We start from the raw sequence: 16,147 nt of genomic DNA, 5'->3' as shown, positions 1-16,147 counted from the left end.
TTTTTTTTTCACTTTATAAATTATTATTAATACCGAAAAAAGTTTAGTCCAAGAAAAGTGAATGAAGAAAAATGGATATTCTCATTGAAATGAATGATTTAGTAATTGACTTGTTGTTTCTGGGGGGAAAAGTCATAACGAAGCCCTGTCTAATTTGTTTTATTCTTTCTGTATAATCTTTAGTTTTGTTTGTTTTGGTTTTTTTTTGCCTTGAAGTACATGTTGTCATGAGTATGCAGAAGAAGTAAGGGCTTTGCAAATAAATAAAATGACGATACACTATGGTAATAAAGATACTTAATGGTGTATGTCCATTGGTTTCACTGGAAATTAAATTAGTCATTACTTGCATCTAGCGTTCACGGGAAATGAGTCAGTTACTTTCAGCGCAAGTAAGATGACACAGATATGAATCTGAACAGCTAAGGGATCTGTAAATTTTGACTGAGCTTTTCTAATCAGTTTGTTTTTTTTATTACTGTTGTTTAGTCTGACTCTCCGGGACATAGTAAAAATGCTTTTTAACATCGCTCTGTAGATCTTTTGTAGGAAGGGTAAACCGATCTAAACTTTAACTGGTTTTGCGTCAAAATGGTTGAAAGGCTTGTTATGTCCAACATAAACAGATCTCGAGTTTTTACTGCCCGAGTCTAATTGAGTTTCCATGGTAGGTTTGTCTTTGACCTCTTTTGACTAATTTCAATGAAACTTTTTTTTCTTCTTACTCTATTAAAAGCTTTTACATAAAGTTCCATTTAATATTGCAATTGTTTATGTAATGGCTATATGTTACTGATTTAATATTGGACACCAACATTTTTTTTTTTTTTTTTTTTTTCATTTGTTCAGTAAGGGCAAATTGAGCAATTGGATTGGGATTGCAAGCCGACCTTAACATATCTTTTTGGATTACAGCAGGAATAATTGTCAGAATAGATGGGCTGAATAGATTCTTCTTTTAGGTTTTAATTTTTTTTTACATTTTTTTTTTTTTTTTTTTTTTTTTTTTTTTTGGAGGGGGGTGGTTAATTGGGCACTACCTAAACAATTTTTCTACTAAATCGACAATTTAATTTTTAATTTGTAAATACATTTTCTCATTATGCTTTTTATGGCTGTAGAATGGAGACATGCACAATAACTATTGTGAGAGTTAATTAAAATACTTTTTAGGGGTAGAAAAGAAGACAAATTTATTTGGACACCAAAGAGGGTCGGTCACATTTGGAAGATATAAACTATATGAATGGGTGACCTCCTCCCAAAAATTGCCTTTTTTTTTTTTTTTTTTTGTAAAATTGTTTGACGTATCAAAATATAAAAAGTTTCCAGTTTTCTGTTTATTTTCCTAGCCTATTTTTCAGCCGTGCCTTGGTGAAGTCACCACTAAGCAATAATGTCTGACTAATATACTGTGGTTCATAAATTTGTTTTTATGAGCCTAATAGACTAAACTGTTTGTGTCCCGTCGGTGATCAACTTTCCCATTTAGGACTCTAGTGATTTAATATCTACTAACCCCCCCCCCCACAGTGAGAACGTATTTTGTCCCTCTGCTATGTGACCTTTTATTATAAGAGGGAAATACTATCGTTGGGTAGTCCTGTCAGACATCTTGGAACTGTACATCATGTAGTACAGTAAGAATCTCTTCATGCTATTGGCATCCGCTGGAAGGATATTCCGCATGGAGAAGTAATGTCCATTTCTCCTCTATATAAAAGATATTTGTGCAGCTTTGATCTGGCCTTCCTTCTTAATATGCCAAAACGTATACTGTATATTTAACACTTTTTGATTTTTTTTACATCCTTCGTGGCGTCCTTCCTTATGGATGACCTTGACTTCTTTCCTATACCGATACCCACAGTAGGGTTACCAGCCGTTTAGCTTGTCGGTAACATATAAAACGTACATGGCTAATGCAGGCACCCTTATCTACAGGTGGACAAAAACATTTGCACATGCGAAATGTCGAAAAAAGGCAAAACATTCTGCTGTGGGAAAAGTGTGTTCCCGCCATGTGTTCTTGCGGTTTCCCGCATCCCGTGTTTTACATTGCAATGTGTTACAGGAAGTAGTATGTTGCGTTGTGATGTGAGCAAGTGGTATGATTTAATTACCCTATTATTGGGGGGTAGGGGGGTTAAACAAGTTGTCCATGTTCAATACCAAGTTCTGGTTATTTCTTGGACCTGTCCTACTTTCCTTTTCTACATTTTTAGGTTGTGTAATTATGCTAGAAAACCTAAACTGAATATTTCTATAATGATTTGGTCTTTATTCTTCATGTGTCTATGTATATAATATGGCAGAAACTGAGAATATAACATTTAATATTTATATTTAACATTTAATAATATTTACCCTCAGAGCATTTGGTTTGCTCAAAAGAATGGACATTTTCCCGAAATTATGGTATAGATTAAAATCTATAAGCACTGCTGATTGTTAATGACCCAAGGATCATATCCCTTTTTATTTTCTTATAAGTGAAAGCTAAGTAAGGTTTGTATAATTGTAAAGCCCCCCCCATGGTCCTTCATTCATTCCTAAAACAAGTGAGCCATGGTGTAATCTGATGTTCAGTGGATAAAATACATTAGCTTGTGCTACTTAAATCTCTCTGGAAGGCTTAAGGACGAGAGGAAGGAAAATATTTGAGGAGATCAACTGAATGTGGTGGCATACAAGCGGCGTCACCTGAGAAGGATTAGTCCTGACAAAGCTTGGGCTAAGCAAGGGCTCCATATCTCACATTTGTGCAGTGACCAGATGGGCTTCTAGTATGTGCTTTTATTTCTGTAATTTTTCTATCTTTGTTTAATTTTATTTATGGGGCTCTTGTCTTGCTTTGCGTGTTACTGAAATTAGAACTATTGGAAGTGCTTTAAAGTCTTACTGAATCTTCAAACTGAGTGTTGCCATGCATCAACTTGAACTAAAGTACTTTTTCATGGATAAACCATTATTATTTGTAACAAATTTAAAATGTGGAACTACAGGATATGATGAGTTAACAAAGTCCTTATTAAGGATTGTTGGCTGGTATCTTTCTTTATGCAACTCTGTTCAGCACCGCACATCAGTGTTTGATACATTTTTACATAGTTTAAATGATCTACTGGCCTACATTCTAACACTATAATGCCCGACACTTCTAAACGAAAGGACCGATTTAACAAATAAGTGATTATTTTTTATACAGCCTAAACTATATAAGAACTGCTAATGGGAAAGTATGTATAGATTGAGTGGTATGTACACTTAGAAAAAGAAAAATGTAATTTCATTCTTATTTTTATGGAATCGTTATGGCTCATGATAGATAGATATATATTAAAAACCTACACATCATTTAATCCAGGTACACACCAGTCCCCACGATTAGTTTGCCCATTGCAGGGAGCTACTAGAACACGGTGACAAATTGATCCAATCACTTTCCCTTCAGCCATTAATTAAAGACATTATAAACAAGTCCTTAACTCTTAAGCTTCTCTGTTAACAGATTAAGATGAGTTGTAAACCTCTGTTATATAATTGTACATTTTGCCCTTTTTGACTTTTCAGAATTTGAATATTTAAGCCGTTTATGCGAATGGTTGGCTGTTTTAAGTCCTCGGTTATCAGTTGATTCAGAAATTGAATACATTTACATTCCAAAAGGAATCCTTAATTTCCATTAAAGCAATGTCCAAGAGTAGTTTAATAGCTGACAGATGTTAACTTTCCAATAATATAAAATTCTGATTTTGTAAAACTATTCCATAACATTTCATGTTTTTATAAGCTCTAGGTTATGACGCAGTGGAGCAGCTTGGGATACTACAAATTAGGAGCCCTACCACTCTGGGGCCCTGAAGTGATTGCTCCATGTTCTCCTTGGTCCTGGTTTTGTGGGGCAGTAGGGATCATTGGCTTATTGAGGAGATCCTCTTATCTCCTCTGAATGACCCAGGGCGTTGTATAAAATCAAAGTATGCCTTCGCAATTGCAGCGCAGACCTCCATTGTAGCTCCAACAGAAGGCTATAGGTGGCCGTGTCTCTGGTCTTAATTTTGACACCTGAAATGTTGGGGAGATGCACAGCTAATTGGACACATCCAAACTAATGCTAGTGGCGCATGTCTGTTTCGGTTATAAAACGTCTTCTAAAAAGGTTTGCATTTTTTCCCCTCCCCCCAAGGGGATGAGAGCTTTATTCACAGAACTGGTTGTATTCTAGATCTCTCTGAAGTAAAGCTTATGACCCAAAGCCAATTTTCAATAATCATTTCACCCATTGCACTTCTCGTGTGAAACAGTCTCAGTCGCAAAAGCAGGTGGCTAATGACACCTCATTAGAAGTTTCTGTAGTATATAGCTGGTAATTATCAATACTTAACTACGGCCTGGAATTTGTCCAGTATATCATATCATATATTATTGTAGGGAGATGGAGGTAGGGGGTGTAAATCTCTTTTGGATTTTAACATCAACACTATTTCCTTAATCAAGTAAAAGCACACAAATTATTCCGCTATTAAATGCAATATGACAAGACTGTGGTAAAAGAAACTGCTGCTTCTGTGGTAGCACCTCCATTTACAGGTTTTCTAACAGAAATAAATCCAACATTCCTAAGCGTCATCTGATGACTTTGCTCTTGACATTGTCTTATCCTGGATATTAGCAAACGGGAAAACTGGATGCGCAAAGAACTTCCATAGAGTCCAGAATAGGCGCAAAGCAGTCCTTTTATTCCAAAATATAATGCGAGCACACACCGTGAAATATGTAACGATAATGGTGCCTTAAGCGGTCCATACTATCTAGTCGGCATTATATTTAGGAATAGAAGCATCGCTTTGCACCTTAACTTATGTATCGAACGCAACAATGACCTAAGGTGAGATTTAGACAATGACCAGATCATGTCGATCTCTTCGATCTTATTTGTTTCTTCTCTTTGCATTTATTGTATAGGGGCTAGATAATCCATTTTTCAGCTTCTCTTATGTTACCAGCGGTCTGTGGCCAAACAAATTCTGTGGTTAGGGGAAAATTAAGCTATGATTGAAAGATCTTGTTAAAACTTCCATTTCGTTATTGCGTTACTTAGTCAAACACACACAAAAAAATATAATTATGAACCCAAGATTCTGTTTTTGTATTGTTTCATTTAGGGAGCAGACGACAAACTTGATTTTGCTGGTTTTTCTAAGTGATCGTCTACTTAATATGCTACCTACTGACTTACTGACTTTACTGTTGTAATAGTTACCATGTGCTGTTTATCTTGATAATTGTAAAGAAAATAACCAGTTGCCCAGTCCCAGTTTATATAGTTGTTTGTTTTGTTATTCATCATTGGATAATTTTACATTTTTTATTTGGAACCATCTATAGAATGTGTCTGGCAAGAGCTATCCCTTTTTACCTTTTTTAGCCCACTACATGAGCCTCGTAAAATTAGCCGCAGAAGTGTATAACTGGGAATTCTCTCGGTTTCACCTCGGACCTCAGGGGTTTTTATACCAATCTTACAGCCTCGGTGAATGGGCAAATTCTCCGTCACTTAGTCTGGGGCTGACTCCATACTCTATTCTGCACTGACAATATCTGAGCATCAGAATTGTAGCTTTAATCGCTTCTATTCAAGATGTGATGTACCAGGGTAAGTTCTGAACATCCAGCCCCAACCCACTAAAGTTGTTAATACATATTTATTATTTATTCATTAATATTAAAAAAAAAAAAAAAATATATATATATATATATATATATATATATATATATAATATATATATATATATAATTTTATATAAATAAATTTGTTTTATTTATTTATTTTTTTCATAACCGTTATGGAAAGAAGAAAAGTCAAAATGAATATTGTATAATGTAAAGTTTTATTATGTTTCCAAACTAACCAAAAATATATAAAAAATAAAATTTTTATATTAGCAATATTACATTTCAATTGTTTGCATTTAATATTTATTTCCATTTTAGTGTGTGTAATTACCTTTTTAGCATATATTTTTTTTAAATTCCAAAACGAGTACAATGAACATATTTTTCTATTAATCCATACACACAAGAACTTGCTCGAAAGCAGCAAGTGTTTATATTGTAATGTTTCTTTTTAAACAGGAAGGAAATCATCGAAAAAGATCAATGAACTCCTTTGTTTAACTAGTGTCAAGGTTTGGCCTGGATGTAAAACATTTCTTGCCTCAAGAGGTAGAAAACCAACCGTGGGCAACTCATTTTAATTTGAAAAGATTTTGACTACAGACCATTCAGTTCCTTCCACAATGTTCTTGGCAGGCATTCATTAACGAAATAATGTTAGAAGGGTGTCTATAAAACGGACTTAAATAGATCTGAGCCGTGTTGCTGCAGCGTTTTGGTTTACTATTTTTGTGGCATGGCAGAGGTTTTATTAAGCTAGTTCTGAGAGATTACAGCTGGCATGCATTAAGTCTGCTCTTGTTTTGTGGTCAAACTGTGAATGACCCTATTATACCTCCTGAAAAAATGAACTGCCGTTCCAGTCTCGCCATTCATCGTATAGTTTATCTTGATAAGACTGCGATGTCCTTTACGTGTAACCGGTGTCGCTCTTACAATTGGGTGGTCAGTCTACTGATAACTTCAGAATCCGTTGGCTTCCACTGCAACGTAGAATTATTGTGGCCGGCTGGTCCTCTCATAACCTCTGGTGAGCAGTGGGGGAGCCCCCTAAATAGTGGAAAGGGAGCATGATTTTTTATTTTTTTGTTAAATTAATTCAGTCATTGCCAACTTTTTTCTCCGCTGTAGGCTCACCTGGCGAATGTTTGGTCTGAATCACAGAACACAAATGGTGGAAAATGAGTCTACCACAGATGTTCTTTACATTTGCTATGTATTAAACGCGAATAAATATCGGCCATCGATTACTCGATTTGAGTTTGGGTTGAGTTTTTATCATATTACCCTTTTAATGCTGTTCAGAGTCCCTGTTTTGCTTCAGTCCCATTTTAACCCATGTATCATACTTTTAAAATAATTTTAGCACTTTTTTTTATTTGGTGTTTCCTCTTATGCATCATAAAAATTGGTAGATAAAGCAATGCGTTCTGTGCTAACTCTGAAATGTAAAGCGATAGTCTGTGTGGCACTTGTAATTTTGGACATAAAGGGAAAAATTGTGAAAGTCACAAGTTATCATTTGGATAAGAAGGCAAACAAAAAATAATTAAATCCTAGCACATGTTAAAAAAAAAAAAAACAAACAGTGATATGAGAATTTGTGAAAAATGCATTTAGAACATAGAGAAATGATGATCGTTCTATATAAAGTAAATCCAAACTTTTTTTGTTTTGTATTAATGGATATTATTGTTACTACAATATGCATCTATCTGCTAGGTTAGAACTGGACTAACGGCCCTAAGAGGCTATATATTTGGTTGACATCAAGGTTATCTTTGAAGATCTGGTAAGATTGTAGTACGGCTTACGATGATTCTAGTTCGAGCCGTCATCATTATCAACAGTGTCTTTATGAAGGTTCACTCTAACCTGCTCAGACTTGGAGCCCCCGTATTCTTTAATATAAGAAGGCAAGTATTCACAAACTTTTCAAATTTGGCCTATCTAAATTTAATGTTTTCGGAGGACGAACTGAATAATATCTAAATGGTTTCCCCAAGGTGAGCGAGTAGCATCAGCACAACTACAGGATTGTTAATAGCTGCTAATATTGAATACAAGGGCTTTTAAGATTTATTGGACATGCTACAAATCCTTTTTCAAGAACTTGGACAATGGCATTATGGCTAATTAGAGACCTTTGTGTTTATTTTTATTTATTTCTTCTGGAAACTCTATGGTTTTATCAACCTACGGCAACTGCTCTAGTGACCGTCACACAAATCAGCACACTCTGTGTTTTTATAATTCCTACTTTCTATTCTACAAAGAACATAAAATATGGAAAATTCTGTGTAACATTGGACAAATATATTGGATCGTAAGGCTCTTGATGTGAAGTATTTCTTTTAAAGCTATGGTTTTCATTTTAAATAAAACTCTAAAATTTTAAACATTCCTCTTGTTGCCAGAATTTAACCGACCTCTACGATGAATCAGACATCTAAATGGTGACGCAGTCCTAAAATGAGGCTAAAAAATTCTCTTTACATTAAAGAATCTCTGATTGTTTGAAGTGTGAAGAAGAATTTGCCCCAGAAGCACTAGAATGTAAAAGTTAATGAACACTTTCAACATGTTTGCAACACACTTAAGTAGTCTTCTTTGTTAATGCCCCCTTTCTTGCTGGACTATTATTCAGTGAAGTTGCGGCTTCTAATTTGTTTTGATTTATTATTTTTTAAAGCTTTTTATACATGAGGATCTGTCAAACTTCAAAGCATATTTATTTCCTAATTGTACACTGAAGTCCTCCATAAATCTGTTTTTTGTATAATGGAGTTTCTTGTCAAACCGAGACGTTTGCATCAATCGGTGCCGTGAATGGATCCCCTGGTTTTCAGGGTACAGTCTTCTGTCCTCAGGTCCTGATCGTGGCCTCCTTACTCCTTAAGGGAAGATACACTTTCAGACAATGTCTAGTTGTCCTAGGCTTTCTGTTCTTTTGATGTGGAGAGTGTGGGAATGGAACGAGAGATTTTCTAACTTCATCATAGTCCCAAATAAATTCAGATTCTTCCACTCTTGTGATTCTTTTGTGTTTCTACTCACTCTCCCCTTCAAATGTCTCTACTTGATGGCATGGACCATCTCTACTTGATGGCATGGACCATCTCTACTTGATGGCCATCACTAAATATATGGAACTCGGTGGAGTGGGGATACAATATTAACCATGTTATGGGGTTGAAGATGGACTAATGCTCATCTTGCATTTGCTGGGGATAAACCACTTGTGTTGAGCCCCAGTAAATGGGTCTCTCAAATTCTTGAGCCCCTTGAACAGCAACCCCAGTATACACAAATAGATGTTAACAATTGGCCCTTTTTATATTAATATAAATAAAATAAAAATATAAATTAATATACAGTTTGCAAGGTGAAAGGCTTACTTTAGAGACCCCTTTTCCCTCCTATTATTCCTACTATATTGATGATAAAGCGTATGCTTATCATATGGTATTTAAATTGTAAAACCAAAAACTATTTTTTTCTAAATGCCTAATTTGATGGGACACATGAAAATATTTGGTGAAACTTACATAAAGCTTAAACTTCTAAGCCTGACCTACGCAGTTCCCAGAAAATGTTCAGCTCAACCAAGGATATTCTCACCGCTGGCCAAGAGGCATACTTAATCCCAACCGATGTCAAAAAGGCATGTGATTGCAAATTAACAGATGCAAGGATGCTTTTACTTAATGTGTGGTATTTAACACTAAAAAGTCAGCTGCACTAACAACGGCTTGCGTACTGTATGGCACCCGCTCCCTTTTCTTTTTTGTTTAACCTAATTGTTGTAGAGTGAAGAGGCTTAAGCGTTTACAAACAGCGGCTGTTCTGCAAAAAAACAGAAAAAAGAAACACAAAAAAGAACATCAACTCAAATCTTGTACATTTTGGAGGCTTGAGGATAACATAATATTTTTATAGTAGTTATAGTACATTACATTTGCCTCAATTAGTGCCCGCTCCTCGAGGATCCCGCATACTCTTCCAATAGGAATTCCTAAAACCTGAAGTGCGCGGAGGACTTGGGGTGAATAATAAGAAACTTACAAGGATGAAACGATGGCTCCGTCTCATGCAGTTTATTGAATTGGTTGGTTGCCTTATTACTGGTATATGGTCTTGCATTTTCCGTATGTTACATATATTCTGCAGCTTAGACAAGCAAGAATCTTATTGTAACCGGTGCTTAGGTGGGGGTGACAAGCATATTTTATTATTTATTAATATTATTTTTTTAATTTTTTACTATATACTCTTGCTTACTAGTAGCTGACATTATTGGTTCTTAATGAACATGGATATGGTTACGCCTGTCCTGGTGGGCCAGATCGCCATGTCCCTTTTCAGTCTGAATCGTAATCTGGGACACAACTGGGGTTGTATTCCTGCCCCCCTTCCTTAAATACTTTCCACTCTTCTGCCTAAACAGTCCACTACTTTGGCAATCTCCTCTGGCCTCAAGCGCTTCAGCCATGTTGCTATTCCTCCTTGGTGTTTGGGCTTCTCTTTGGAATGATCTCGATAACCAAATGCAGCATGGAGAAAAACTAAATGGCAAACAGTCTGTAGAGGCAACTAACTTGAACCATTTTTTTTAATCACCGTAAATTATTGAATAGTTGGCCCCGTGAGATTAACGCATCGGTGTTGGTAAGCGATGCCTGAATGAACTTCGAGAACTCAGGACCTACAGAAGGTATGACTTGGCGGTTACCAGGTTTGACATGTGGAGACTAGATTATGCTCTGCTATATACTACATCCGCAGCTGGTAAAATAGTAGCTGCTTATTTCATTTATTTTGCTTACTTCGTGGCCTGATCTATTTTGCAAACGTGGATAGGAGGACCATCTTTTCTTTTGAACTTACTATTTTAAACTGGGCTCCATGTTTTGCAGTCTTTAGCGTTAATAATTTGCAGATGTCTTGTAAAATTATAGGTTTTTTAATTTCTCTAATGCAGTACGCCTAAAATATCTAATTAGTACTATAAGAACCATATAGCTTTTTTTTTATTATTATTATAAAATTTTCCTACATTGAACACGGAGGAACAAATGATGTTTGGGGTTTTCTCATATTGGTGCTGAACACTCATTGAGAACTTTTTGCAATTACTTTCTCTACTGTTGCTTTAGCTTTTTTTATGTTATTGAAATGATGCTGTGAAAAAGCAGAAAGCCTTTTTTAACACTTTTCAGCTTAAGTGTTGGCACCTTAGATTTTCAGGCCAGCAATGCCTGTTGGGTTGACTAGTTGCTGGCAGGTGGCTATGTTTTTTCATCAACTAGCCAGATGCCAATAATGTTTGTTTGTCTTTGATTTCTGCTTATGCCTTAGACACGCTATGATATAGTATTAAAACCCTATACCCTTTTCCCCCCTTCCTTGGATAGTTTTATTTTACTTGCCACCTCCATGAGGTCAGTGGATGTTTTTGTACATTGACAGCATTTTGATCAATTGATTTGTAAGGACTTACACCCTAGTATCTCTCTCTCAGTGCAAATAAGTTTAAGTGTTAAAACACTGTTTTGTTGAATGGTAACATATGTTGAATGGGTTGTTGGTTTTCTGTAGTTAAAAGGGATACTCCAGACACTTTACATTCTCATGAGGTCCCGCTTGCATATGCAAGGGGGGGGGTCTGCAGAATCCCTCTTCTCTAGTAGGCGATACATTCAATGGCACCACGTAGGAAGTGTTGTCTCCTAAAATGCATTCATTAGTCATGTAGATAAACAAAACGGTTGTGCTTACAAAGTACTTTAATATGCATTCTTTGTTGAACTACATGGGACATTAGACATTAGACTGTCCCTATAAGTACTCGTATCCCCAAATCTTTTACTTTTAGATTATTTACAACCAGGAAAAAATGACTTCAGGCTCTATTGGGGTAGAAGCTCAAGTGAAGATAAAGGCAGTGGACATTCCAAGCTAGCGCCTTTAGGTACCCTACTCATTATGTACTATAACCATCTTCAGGCCGTGCATACGCTGCCCTACTATGCCAGAGTTGATTAATCAAAGCATAAGTTGTGGGCAACTTGCAATGATATGAAAAGATTCACTTCAGTCAAATACCGGTTTGTTTGTTCTCCTTTTTTCTTTTTGCAAATGCATAACTTGAGAAGTTCATCTTACTACAACCTGTTCCGGAAATCAGACTAAATCACAGCATGTATCCACAATGGAAGATTAAGTCAAAAAGCGGTAGTTGTAATATTTTGCTACATTGTTGACTACATGGAAATGGTTTACCTACCTGCTGCAGTATGAATAGCTAATCAGATCTATCTCAACCACCACCTCAACTCCTTTTATTTGAAATGAAAATCAATATCTGTACTGATAAGAAACGAAAGAGAAACAGTATATCTCCAGATGGGATTCAGCTGGAGGTGTTTTTTCCTTTTAATGCATGACATCATTTGTAATGTCACCATAGAAGAAGGAGGCTCTGGTTTCATTTCAAAGGTATTTCTGCACTTTTAGCTGAAGGCCTTTCTATGATTTATATGGTAAATTATATAATATGTAGTATTATGATGCATGATTTTCCAGAAGGCCGTTGGCTTGTCTTCCAGAATTACAGGCGTGTTTGCATCATTAGTATTTAGGAGGACCTTGTTTACTCTTGCTCATTGGGTCTGCATTTTATAATGCATGTGATAGAAGTGTGTAGAATTTTGTGTACATCCAGGCAAATGGTTTCACCTATTTTCTCAAAATAGAAAATAGCATTTTTTGCTAATGTGAGGTTTACACATACCTCCCAACTGTCTTGTTTTTCCGAGGGACAGGGCTTTGTTGTTCCATAGTGGTAATCTTTCACAAGTTGGGGAGAAGGTACCAGGTCAAAAATTACAAACCCCTTTTTTTGTTTTTCTAATATACTTTTTTTCTGGTCGTTAACAGTACAGAATCAATATATTTAAATGTATATTGCCCTAGGGCAGCTGGCCTTGGTGTGTCACTGTGCAGTGGGGCGGTTACAGGGGCTATCGTCTGATCCTGGCACTGTTGGGTCAGGCCTAGGGTAGTAATAATATATTCTATAGGTTCCTTACAAAGAAAGCCACAGATTAATGTTTTTTAATGTTTGTCTTCCTCTTCTTTTGCAATGTGAGCTCGAATTTTGTATGTTAATAGCTGTAATGGAGATACTGCCCCAGGGGCATGGCAAGAAACCTTCATACTTAGTCTTGAGGTCAAATCCACAGCTTTTCTAGGAATGATCATAGCAAAGGTTGACTCGTAAGGATATTTGGGAACTCTAAGAGTCTGGTTCCTGGGTGTTTAAGTAGAATGGACAAATCCTCGGTGGCACACAGCCTGGAGCAAGCTTCATAGTCTATTCTGACTTAATGATCTCTTCATTGCAGTTGGTGTTGGGTTGATGGTCTCTGTTGAACCACTGCTTCAATAAGAGTGCATTAATTCAGTAATGATTTTCATGAGGACCATTATCTTTGCGATGGGCTATTCAATGGTTAATATTTGGAATCTGTGTCAGAGTATTGCTATAAATTATTCCCTACAAAAACTGAACTGTGTTCTACTATGCTTGTTGAGCACAAGTACACCCCCCGCCCCCCAAAAATGACTGCATTTACTGTTTATTGACTTTCGCCAACAAAGGTGTAATGTTTGTTTTAAAATCCATTACAAAACCTAGTAATCTAAGCATCTGGGGAAGAACAGACCCCCTTTTTCACCATTTCAAGTTTTTGATTGCCAGTGAATTTATTTTCACACTTGCAAACGGCCCAGAACAATTAGCCGGCATTACTGTCTTTTGTCAGTGGTTTGTGAAATGTAACTGGAGGCATTTGCATCAAACAGCACTTGTTGATATCCATTGCAGTGAAATGGAATCCCTAAAGAGCACATAGAAATAAACACAAGAACGCTGCTTGCCTAAAGAATATATTTTTCCCAGAGTTTTTTTAAAGGCAGCCTATAGCATGTTAAAACTCCGATGGAAGATGTGATGGGTGCAGTATTGGAGACCTCATCAAATGACTATGTAGTCCATGGCTTTGTGTATGTAAATTGTGATACATGTTGATCTTCTTCTTTTGTTTTCTTTAATGAATTAGTGTGTATCTTGTGATGCATGTCTTCATGTAGCTATTTTTACATGGTCTACTTGATTTTCTTCCCCTATTAAGTTCTTGATAGGGCTAGGTAAGGAAAAACGAGAGAACTTGAGGAACAGGAATTGATCTGTAATTTACGGAAGTTTAGTTATAATAAAAGTTGTGATGACAACTATTGCCCTTTAGTCCCTTTTAACCAGTGATGTATTTACCGTCTGCACTGCCCTAAGCTTAAGCTACGGTTGTGTCACCAGATGCCCCCTCCGCAATTGCCTTCTTGCCCCGGCATTTAGTAAACCATTTTGGAGCAACCTGGGGAAGCAAAGACAGCAGGGTCACGTAATAAGAGTTTTTTTACGTGATCCTGTAGTAAAAACAAGGCTGATTGCACAGAATGCAAACGGCGAGTCAGGTAAGGGGATGATGGTGAGAGGCAGTATTTATGAATTAATATATGTTAGCGTGAGAGTGTATGTAGAGTGTGTTTGTGTGTTATCATGAATGTTTGTGTGTGTTAGTGTAAGTTTGTTTTAGAGTGTGTATACATACATATGTATGTCAGCGTGCATGTAGGGGGCAAGGGGGCAAATAGGCTTTATTTGCATCCCGGGCTGGAAGCAGCCAGCCGTCCCCTCGCACCGCTGTCCTTACTGCTGAGTGCCGGAATATGACATCATTTTGAAGACTTTTTTGCCGCTGAACTATGGAGGCTGTGCTGCCATTTATTTTTTTTTCCTTCAAGAGGCGCACGCAGCTTCTAAGGTTATTACCAAAGTTTAAGTATAGCAAAACTACAAAAATTGGCCTGGCTCATATGTGAGATGCATTCCTGTACATTGCCAACAACTCCAAACAACGTGCTAATTATTTATTATGTTAAGATTTGGGATTGGTGAAGGTGGGAACCCCTGCTAATCTGCAAATTAAATATCTATGTTGGCAGATTCAAGTGGCAGAATAATTTTCCTGTGTACACTTTTAATCTTCTTAGATTCACAGTGTAATGGAATTCACTTTAATTTGTCCCAGATATGTGAATATTTGTATCAACTTTGATTGTTCTAATATGGCACCATATGCATGTCAGGCTGAATCTACCGGGGACTTTGATCTTTTAAAAACAATATCCAATCCATATACTCTGTTAAAGTCATTTAAGCATAAATTTTGGTTCTAATCTACAGTGGGATTATCTGTGAAAAATGTAACTTTTGTTCCAGAGTTAGATGAGGATTTAGGACTGTATTCTTTTTTGAAGAAAACTCGGACATTGAAGTTTTGCACAGCGTTAAATGATACTAATTATTAGTCCAGTGCGTCTTCTTCCAAACAGAATAGCGAAGCAAAAAAGTAAAGGACAGCGGGCTCACCGGATGGCAGTAAAAAAAAAATCCTTCTTTATTTATGCAAATAGTGATATGGCATCCTAAAATTGCTCAGTCGGCAGTAGACGTGTACACAGTGTGGTACCCAATAGCTACCCAATGCATTTGTGCGTTAAGCACATAGTCATAGATGATATAAAAAAAGAGCTTCACTATTTATGAAAACCAAATACCTTTGAGTGGGAGTTTTTTTGGGCCGGAAAAACAAAAATGGAACTGAAGCATTAATGAACTGCAGTAAAAATGTTGAAGTGTTAGCCGATAGTAGCTGGAGAGACAGATTGGGCGAGTATAGGGCTATGTCAGCCGGTGGCCCACTGGGCAGATAGCCAGTCAAGCCTGATACAATGTGTCGTATGTAATGGTCTCCATTATGAGGGCTCACCTGCACTCTTGAGCTTGCACTACAATCGTTACAAAACAAGTGTTACTTTGCTACAATAATTTATAGTAATAATACCTGTAGGAGGGACACCAGATGTTCTCAGAAATGACTCTAACCCTTTGTTGAACACTTTGTTCTGGCCCTACTACTACTGGAGCCACTATGTCCTCTAGGACCAAATAATATGTATCTCTATATCTGGTATCTCTATAACAATTCACCCACAATCTGTCTTTCTGGAATGGAAAGGTTCAGGATGCTTCAGCTGAAGAGATGGATTATAAACGAATTCACTGGCACTGTTGGGGCAGTTTTAGCTGTTGCCAGGCTGTATTTCATGATATTGACCACCAAGCTTATGGGGTCATTATGAAGTCTTGTTGGAAAGCCCCGTCGCATGTGTTTATACTTCAGTTATATCTGATGACAAAAACATTGGCAGCAAATCTACATTTTATGTTCGTGTTAGTTTTTTTTATATGTTTATCTTTTAATTATTGCTGTTATACCCCAATATGCTACTGGTTACAGTAGTGGTTTTTTTTCTTAACGGCTAGCTTGTCTGCATCTTGAGT

At 36.7% G+C, this 16,147-nt stretch overlaps 1 protein-coding gene across 2 annotated transcripts in view; it reads left to right on the top strand.

Annotated features, from left to right (window-relative positions):
- Positions 1-16,147, top strand: part of RSPO2 (R-spondin 2) — a 53,868-nt gene that overhangs the window by 12,613 nt on the left and 25,108 nt on the right. The window lies entirely within an intron of this gene.

This window comes from Spea bombifrons, chromosome 5, assembly GCF_027358695.1.
Source record: "Spea bombifrons isolate aSpeBom1 chromosome 5, aSpeBom1.2.pri, whole genome shotgun sequence".
NCBI classification, from domain to species: Eukaryota; Metazoa; Chordata; class Amphibia; order Anura; family Pelobatidae; genus Spea; species Spea bombifrons.
This window is presented reverse-complemented; position numbering and strand designations above follow the sequence as displayed.